This window comes from Saccostrea echinata, unplaced genomic scaffold (assembly GCF_033153115.1).
Source record: "Saccostrea echinata isolate AGI-Se365-2 ecotype Australia unplaced genomic scaffold, CSIRO_AGI_Sech_v1 ptg000033l, whole genome shotgun sequence".
Taxonomy (NCBI): domain Eukaryota; kingdom Metazoa; phylum Mollusca; class Bivalvia; order Ostreida; family Ostreidae; genus Saccostrea; species Saccostrea echinata.
Window position 1 is genome coordinate 3,437,820 of NW_026889782.1, and position 10,502 is coordinate 3,448,321.

Consider the following 10,502-nt stretch of genomic DNA (forward strand, 5'->3'; position numbering starts at 1 on the left):
CTACTACACCACTTGCACGGTTCGGTTCGTTTCGTTTTGTGTACGGTACGGTACGCTTCTTGCACGGAACGGTACGCTTTGTGAACGGTACGGTTCGCTTTGTGCACGGTACGGTACGCTTCTTGCACGGTACGGTTCGTTTTTTGTAAGGTACGCTTCTTGCACGGAACGGTTCGTTTTGTGAACGGTACGCTTTGGTGAACGGTATGTAAATTAAGTGGGCGGAGCCTGTACGTTTTAGATTATGATTGGCTACTTCATAAAGTCGTTTAATTTTATTATAATCTTTTTATTTTTTAAATGGAAGGACGGTGTCGCAAGCATTTTTTAATAAGTTGTTTTTAAGTTAAAACTTTTATAAATATAAATATTTCCTTTTTACAGCTGTATTTTTGTTATTAAATGTAACTAGTCGTCTTAATAACTGTATCTTTTTTAATTTACTTTCTGTATGAACTACTTTCAATTTTTAAAATAAATAATTTTAGTTGTCTATTTTTTATTTTATTTTGTACAACATCGCCTTATGGTTCAATTAAACTTGGAAATAAATCGAACATATCAACAAACACTGTATAACAATAATGAAAAAAAATATTTTGGTTGCGACGCCATAAAAGGCCTTTCTGTATTTTTTTTTTTAAGAATAAGCGTACATATGTTTTTTTTTCCTTTAAATTTTCCTAATTGAATACAATTATTATTTTAAATATTCACTTATCACACTTTTAAGCAAATGGGATTGATTTTATAAATCCCTCATGCTTTCATTTCGTCGACCATTCTATTTACGTTCTTGTCACTGTTGCTTCATTAAAAAAAGACAAACAAACAAAAAAAATTCTCTTGACCGAATGATCAAACAAGTTATTATTTTTATTTGCGAGGAATTATAATTTTTTTTACATAGATTTCTTAGGTGTTTGGCTCACTAGGAAAAATACATTGAAAAGTAATCGGTAGAAGTGCACACAATTAGTGCAAAATATTAATACTTATTTTTTTGTGCGCGTAATTGTTTTCCTTTTTACATAAATTTTTCATCAATGTGTAAAAACGCTTTTTGAAGGGGAGTTACAATCAAGAAAACAATTAAGACGTACAGCTACAATTCCATCTACAATGTATAAATGTATATAATATATATTGACGGCAAGACAGATTTCCGAAATAACTAATGTCAAAATGTTAGAAATAAATAGTCCGTTTTCAATTACCTTGAAAATAAATAATATGCAGCCATACATGTTCTCAGAAACTTTGAAAATGATTAATTTGCTCATGCCGGGTGCTACCCCCCCCCCCTTCCCCCTTTATTTCCTTGTCAAACTCAAACTTTTTTTTATAGAAGATCTAGAAGAAAAGCTGACTGCACATGAAATTCTGTTTAAATCTGCTGATTAAAACTAATTCATTGTTGTAGACTTACTGTTTAAGACAGCAAACTGTTGATACACGTGTGAATGTAAGCATATCTGGACTAACGGGATTAGATACGTTCAATATACACAGCTCAAGTTTTTACCTGTGCACGTGTGAAGACAATAATTGATCGAAATTTTCAAACATTTTAGAGTAAATAACGAAAGTATAGAAAGACGTCAGTCTAGATAACGAGACCATGGCAAGAAATGTACAGTGTTTCTTAAAAAAAAAAACTTGGATGAACACGCATGCACGTTAGTCGACTAAGCATTTAAAAAAAAGATTAAACTGGGCTTTTTGTGTGAATTCCAGGCAACATGTTTTACCTGCAGATTTCAGTGAATAAAACAAATGAAATGGGAAAAAATGCTTTAAATAAAAATTCATTCTGACATATATCCAGATTTTTTTTTTTTTTTTTTTTTTTTTTTTTTTTTGATAACGTGTATTAAACTGAAAATTCCATGCGAAAATGTGGCGATCAAACTTTTTGATAATATGTTATCTTGAGTTGGTCAGAAGAGTGTAAACCGACATATATTATTTATATATACATCGCTTTTATTTGTTTTTTTTTTTAGTGATTGAGAGGCGTTTACATTTTAACATTTCCGCTTTCAAATTGATAATTTAGTTCGTAATTTTTTTTTGAAATTTTGTTGTTGTTGTTGTTGCTAAATCTGTAATCATTTCTCCCTAAAACTATTGCTTACATGAATAAAACATGATTTTAAGGGCTTGGTTTTGGAAAATAGCACAGAATCCTAACACATTTTTCGGTGTGTCTTGGTTTCCGAGAACGTTCATAGAGACAAGAATAGGGTAGATAAAAGCTATAGAAATAAACGATAAAGTGTTTCTCTTTTATTTTTTATAAATTGTACACGAAAATATTACGATGCTCATTTTTTACGGAAAAAATATAAGTCAAGCACAACCCTATCATGCATAGCGAAGAAGGAATCGCCTCACACTCTGTCGAGTTGTTTTGAAGCCGTAACTACTTTCCTTGTATTAACAGATGTAAGTCCAGATGCATGGTACTAAATAATAATACTTTGAATCTCTAGGGTTATTTTCCGTCCTTCTTGAATGCGCGCTGCGTCGACAGAAATAAAAGAACATTACTTACTTATTTGGTCATTGCAAGATTCGGAATGCTTTCGGGGCGTGGCTTGCATAATTATTTCAAAAATTATTCATGAACGGTACGGTTCGCTTTGTGTACGGTACGGTACGCTTCTTGCACGGTACGGTTCGTTTTGTGTACGGTACGCTTCTTGCACGGTACGTTTCGTTTTGTGTACGGTACGGTTCGCTTTGTGCACGGTACGGTACGCTTCTTACACGGAACGGTACGGTTCGTTTCTGAGGTGTAGTAGCACGTTTTAGGGTCTGTATATAAAGCTTAGCTTTGAGTACACTGCGCTCAATCATGTTTTTTACGTGGAGACTGATGTATTTGGTTGACGTAGAAAAGTATTACTGTCATTACTGTGATAGGGAGATGATCCATGTGCGTACATTTACGGTGTATGATTATCCCGGATGGCATCACAGAACTTATCAAATTTGCGAGCATTGTGAAATGCCTTTTCCTCACTGGTTTGTGGATGATCCCCCTTCCATGGAGACCTGTGGATGTAACTGGTGCGTGAAATATTTCACATGGAAGTACGGGTCAGAGAATATGGTGCCCCTATGGGTCAAAGTAACGAGAAAGAGAGCTTTAAAGATATGCCTGACGTGCTGGGAGGAAAATACGGAGGGGAGATGGAAGTGTCAACAATGTCGACAGTATCCTTGCTGTGGGGAATGTGTCGAGAACTTTGTCAAGACTTGCTACAGACTTTGTCCATTATGTAGATATGAAGGAAATAAATCATAAAATCAAAAATGTTGTTGGGTTTTTTCCTGAGATACTAAAAATAGATTGGATAAGGTTATATAAAGAGGTATGACCAAAAAAAATTATTCATTCTGAAAAAGTCAAGTCTAAAAGTCAGACGCAAAAAAAAATATGCAGTATCGTTGGTATTGTGAGAGTTTATTTGGATGTATTTACATGCAGGGACCCTGGATGAAAACTAAAATAGGAGCAATCCTAGATTATTTTGAAAATCATCCAGGAACATCTACTCAAGATGTGTGGTTGGAAAAAAGACAGAAATTCTTGCATCCTAAAGGATCTAAGGTGAGGGTAAAAATACACCATCAGTATCAGCAGTACAAATGGTTGATCCTAGGTCGTTGTAAATTCCAGACTCGTGTGGTTCTGGCTGAAGGTGAATGGTGCTGGAATATAGAACACTGTCTTCGTGTTTTGTTCTGGAACCAGCAAAAAGATGGACTGAGAATTTCTAGCTATTACTGTCCTACAGAGTACCTGTATTGTCGTATTCCTTTTTCCCAGATTAAAGATAGCTTGGAAAACGAAGTGGGCCAGTGTTTTGAGACAGTGATTCCTTACAGATCCGAAGAAGAAGAAGAAGTGTAATATGTCAAATAAAAAAAAATAAAAAACTAAAATAGAAGGGTCATAAGCTATTTTGTCTCAGTATCTCACTGAACATGGCCGAGAGCAGTAGTTTTTACATGACTTTACCCAGTGATGGGTCCATGCAATCTTTTCCGAGTAATACGACTGCTCAATTTAAAACCTTATTACCACAAACAGTAGATTTAACAGATGGACAATGGGAAGTGGCTTTAACAGAATTGATGTATCCCATATCATTGAAAAACATCACAGAAGAGGAAGCTTATTTTGACATCCTGCTTCCTCAGTTTTATGCTCCAAAAGTCCAAGAACCTAATGTTTTTAAATGGGACAGATTTAAAATGAAAACCATAGATGTGATGCCATTAAGCCAATGTCCTGTACTGTTAGATTGGGCCCATACTGAATTTGCTAATCTCATAACGAAAGACCAGAATATGGAAATTAGGCGAATTCACTTTAGACCGGGGCCTTACATTCATCCCATGGCTTTAACAGCTGAAATCAGTCTTGGATTGCAAAGAAGTTTGAAAAAATTATGGAAGTTTTTGGGTGATTCTAAAAATGAGAATGCCATGAAATTAACATATCATGACAAATATGATAAAGTGATGTATCAGTTTATGGGGAGAGAACTTAAAAAATATCCCTTTTGCATTCGTTTTCCCATAGCCTTAGCTTATAAGCTAGGAATAGAAAGTAAGAAGGTGATTCTTCATAATGATACAGAAACCAAATGGATCAACGTTAGTTACATGGGCAACAATACCGTAGATTTATATGAAAATCTGAAATTCATGTACGTGTATTGTGACTTGATTGAACCCCAAACGGTAGGATCCAATGCCTTGAAATTATTAAGAGTGGTTCCTTGTACACTCAATCTGGAAGATAAAAAACAAGCTAAATGGGAACCCGTTAGAGCGGAATATTTGAAACTTGAGTAAAAACATTTTGATAGCATTGAGATTCATATCATGACTCCTTTAGGGACTCCCATGCCTTTTTTAAATGGAAAATCGGTCGTGAAACTTCATTTCAGAAAAGTATACTGAGATGAGTGTACATCTTTTTTGTTACATCCTATTGGGAGTGATGAGTTGTCTGATATGCTGTCTGTATTGTATTCAACCTTAAGACAGGTGGGGTATAAAAGGAGTCACTTGAGTGCATTTAGGTCAGTCTGACACGAGTCATGAAACATGCAGTATCGTCCCGGATTATTGAGACAAAGAGGACACGGACAGTTTGTCTATCATAAAGGTTTATTACGTCAAAAAGGACACGGTATACGTGGAATTATCTCTGGATTTCCATTTCTTCCACCATTACAGCTATTAACCCATCATTTGAAATTTCAAAAGGGAGGAAATTTTTTGGACTTCCTTTCGAGAATGGTACCGAACTTACCTATAGGGATGACTTTAAAAGAAGCTGTCCAATTAGGCTCAGGCCGGCGACAAAGAGGTCGAGGATTTCTTAAACATCTAGTCAAAATGGGTCGTAATCAAGCCTTGATTGCCGGAGCTAATATAGGAGCGGATGTGATTAAAAAAAGGAGAAATATCAAAAATGCTCTTTTAACTCATGGACTTAAGGCCGTTAAAAATATAGGCTTATTTGCTCTCAATAGAGGAGGAGGTTTAGCCTTTAAAAAGATGAATAAGAAAGGTCAAAAAGGTAAAGGGAGAAGAAAAAGAAGAAGACGACAGAGAGGCAGAGGAGTTGTTAGAGATTTACTGAAAACGGGAGCTAAACATGCCTTGACTGCTGCTGCTAGAACGGGGTTAGATGTGTTAGAAAATGAGAGATCTTTAAAAGACGCTGTCAAAACTCACGGAGTACAAGCCCTGAAACAAAGATTGAATCTAGGAGGTAGTAAGAAAAGAAGAAAAAAGACACCTGTGTTAGCCCGAGGAGGTCCTCAGAGAAAAAGAAAAAATCAAGGAGGGAATATTCTCAAGAAGAAAATAAGGGGTTTAGATATCTTTGATTGACACTATAAATAGGGGAGTCGAGTGATATTGACCTTCATTTGTGAAAAATCTATCCTAGTAGACGCATCATGTTGCAACCATATTCCTGTGCGTGTGGGATGAACAATTTAGAATTGTTCCAAGTCCCCCCGACTAATATTGCTTTAGAAGACTCCAAATGGGATGAATATTACCCCATTTCTAGTACTTTAGATTCGGATACGGCTCCTATTGAATTTGAAATTAATGGACAAGGAGATCAATATCTGGATTTATCTCAAACGTATGTTCAAATAGTGTGTAAATTTACCAAAGATGATGGTATCTGACTGGAGCTGGCAGTACTTGCGCCCCGGTGAATAATATCTTCCATTCCTTGTTTACGGAAATCGATCTCAGTGTCAATGGAAAAATAGTGACTCCTGGAACCGATACTTATCCTTACAAAGCTTATCTGGAGAAATTACTTTCTTACAAATATCATAACCGGGTCAACCTCATTCCGGACTCCAGCCTAATGGTTCTTATTTTCTGTACCTCAACCACTGAAGTTTGAGGAGGCAGAGTCCCGAATGACATTGGGCCGATCATGCATTTGTTTGTATAACCCGGGATCTTTGGCTATGCAAGTGAGAGGACGCACCAAGTGGAATAACTCTTATAATCTTTGAGCTTGGTCGAAGTGACCCAAGTCAACTTTTTATTTCTGCGAAATGACCCTTGGATATTACGCTTCCAATTTCCCTCTAAATCTGAGGACCTTCCCTCACCAGAGCGGCTCACAGGTGTTAAGGTGTGGCACTGTTACCCAACCTGTATAAAATGCAAGCAGAGACAGACACAATCCAGTTTCTGACTTTATTAAATTAAACAATTTATTTTTTTCTATTAATGATTACAATAAATATTTTTACACAAGATACTAAACATTATAATAAACATTACCACTTATAATCTAAATATTTAAACCTGTAAATAAAATTAGCCATCTGAAAATTTTACTTAAGTTTTATAAAAACGCGCAAGTCTACAAAATGATCTCACCTGTATAAAATGCAAGCAGAGACAGACACAATCCAGTTTCTGACTGAATGCGTCTGGCCGTCCGCTCATTTTATACCAGGTGTACCCTTGTAGTTTTACATCTCCATATTTGTAACTCCCTCGAAATTTGCCATAATTACTTTAAATTTTAGTTTGAATTTCAGTTACCATTATTCTGTCCTCCAACACCCTTTAGTTTCCTAATGCACTTTAAAAATCATTTTCTATCTTTTGCATAATTTTTAAATATTCTTTGTTGTAGCTAATTTATACTAACAACTGACCTCTGGTCACCTCAATACTATTGGTTGCTCTTTTCTCCTTACCAAATACATCTTTTGATAAACAAGTAACAAAGCGCATTCCAATCTATAATGTATCATTTTCTTGGAACCGTCCAGGTGAAAAGGTCAAACCCTAGTGGCCAGCATCTATGTTTATTTTTTTTTTTATCTTCAGAGCTTCGTGTCTGTTATCTCTCTCAGCCGAATAGTGCAAATACATCAAAATATGTTACATTCTTATTTTAATGCAATTTTTGTTATGATAAATTCCCCCTACTATTAAAAAATCTTGTCCACAAGATTTGTAAAAAAAAATTAAGATATTAATTATTTTCGCTGAGAAGTTTAAATAAAGCAGAACACTGAAAATGAAAGTTGTTTGTAATGTTTTCATTAAATTTACACGACAGTGGATGTCTATTTAAAAATTTATCTTTACATAAAATTTCGTCTGGAAAAGGATCATACATACGATTTTGATTAGAATATTTTCGAAGGGCTGAATAATGAAATTCTTTTCCACAATAAATACAAAATGTCCCACTTTTTATTTCATTTGTGCAATCAGGATGAACACGAGTACCACAACACGCAACCCTATAAAGAATGTTGGAACGGGGACACATTGTTGCGCAATATGCACATTTATATGTAAAATTAATTTCAACCCCTGGCAAATATGAAGGAGGATCCAAATCATAGTAAGATGTACGCAGCTGTTCTCTTACACATTTCTTTAACTTTGATTTTGAATATGCGGCATTGTTATCATTATAAATTAATTGAAATACTTTGCATGGCGGCAATCTATATAAATCTGATGCCTTATATAAATATGTAGCCGATAGTTTTGAATATCCAAACAATCGAAAATACATGATCAAGAGATCAAACGACGTCCCGGGAGCATGTTCTAACGTATAAATATCAAGTAAATAAAGTAAGTAATCAAAACAGAAGAAATCTGAAAAAATGAGTAACTGCCAGTAAATGTATCCCGTTTCCATGCCTTGAAAAGAAAAATGTCGAATAAATTTAAATAATTTATTTAAAGTTATATTTCGAAACAAATGAAACAATCGTTGAATAATTTCGTGATTTGTTATTTGAATAGGCAATGGAGTATGAAAAATTTTGGAATTTGTTAAAGAAAAATATTGGCAACACATTCGGACTGTTTGATCATGTATTTTGTAATAGGTATCTTATAAAATTTCATTTTATTACCTTTTTCAGATGGCTTGAACAAAGACTATACGAGAATATATAGATATATAAATAGTAGATATGGAGTAAAATACAAACACAAATATATAGAATCACAAAATACACTGTCAGAAAAAAAATTACAATATATTAATCACACACAAAAGAAATTAAAAAAAATATATATATACACTTTGCCTAGGCTTTTTACCTGGGTAGAGGCGGCAAGGCTCTTTAGAATAGTTAACCGCAGTGAGCCACAAAAAATATCAGACAATATCAGACACTTCGATTTGAACAACTGGTATGACAAAACGCTGATTAAACTTGCACTGCAGGTTAAGACTATTCGCTTAACCCAGAGTTAACGTTACGAAAAATATTTTGCGGTCTTGTCCTCCACCTTTGATAACCAAAAAAATACTTGATAGTAACTGTCCCTGATGGTACTCTCTGTTTATTTAATCCAGTATAAAAAGATAGCTGTTCCTCATCACAGATAAATTAATGAGATAAACCTGTACATTTAATAAGTTTTGACCCAAACAAACACATATGCCAAGTGTCAATGTTTAACCTAACTTAAAACAATAACTTCGAGAAGACAACATTAAGTTAACAAAAATAAAATCGAAACCGTATAATATTCTTATTAACCACTTTGCGTTTCAACTCGGCACTATAGGTACGCGACATCACATTGTCATCTTCATAGGTTATATAAAAGTAATGGTGGCAATAGAAAAGAAAATATCTATATATATAATATATACATACAATGTAATCGTCACAAAAATAGCAACTGTGAAATTGTGGAATATACAAAAAAAAATTTTTCCAATATTAGAATTCAAACACCAGATTTATAAAAATGGTGGCTATGATGAAGAAAAACAAATAAAATAATTACTTGGGACAAAAAAAAAATTAATATGTTTGGTTAAAAAAAAAATTATTTATTTTATTATTATTATTTTTTTTTCTTTTATTAACATATCAAAAAAAATTAAAAATGTAAAACAAAATTAAAATATGTAAAAAATCATCTTGTCAGCAGAGAAATTTTGAAACTTTATTTTTGAAGTTTTAATTTAGAAAACGTTTGGGTACAGTTGGTTTTGTGTAGGGTTATTATCGTGTTTGCATGTACTTCGAGATTTGATTGGGTAATAGATATTTTGATGTGCCAGAACCACGTATGCGCAGTAGGGTTGAATCAACATTCGTTTAAGAATAAATGCTTGGTAATATGACAAGGAGATTAACCCCGGTACCTGAATGGATGTAGGAGTTAACTTACTAGTGAATGCAAAGTTTGGCCAATTTACCATTAATTTAGGGAATATGAACCCTGTAACTGTTAAATTATCAATTGTCGACGGGTGTTTGATATTCCAATGCGATAAACACATCGGAAGGTTGAGGGCTTTTATTATAAGACACTGTTTTCCATTAGTAATTTCCAGACATACTACTGTGCTTGTATTATTTTTAGTAATTAACTTCTTGATAACAAACAGAAGGAGGGAACAAACAATGATAAGGAGTGCAACTGTGAAGTGATCCCATTGAACATTCTCTTGTAGTAAAGAATCCCACAAAGTGTTTGTTTCTGTAGACGATATCGGCTGTGTAAATTTAAATATTGGAGTTGCTGAAGCTGTTTTAGTCAACATTAATGCAGTAGCTATTGTTTTGAATTTATAAAACAACCAGATTAGCCAAATAGTATTAAAAATTGTTAGTCCGAAAGCAATATATGTTAAAATATCGTTCATATTTGGCCAGTTTGTTTCCAATTGTATTTCACCGTCTAATAATGGTTCAGCCAAATTGGAATAAATTTTGTTATCTTGTTTTGTCCTTCGGATAACTGTTTTGAGGCTGAGATCTAAAGCTTTATCGTTTGCCAATATATGGTTCATATTATGTTTATAAATTTTAAATGTTGGCACTTTGATTGAAACAGCTTCCTGAAATGTAGTATTAGCAATTATTTCTTTTAATGTGTCTTGATGAAAGAAATGTTGGAGTAGAGCCAAATTTACAGGATGCAATTTAGTTATA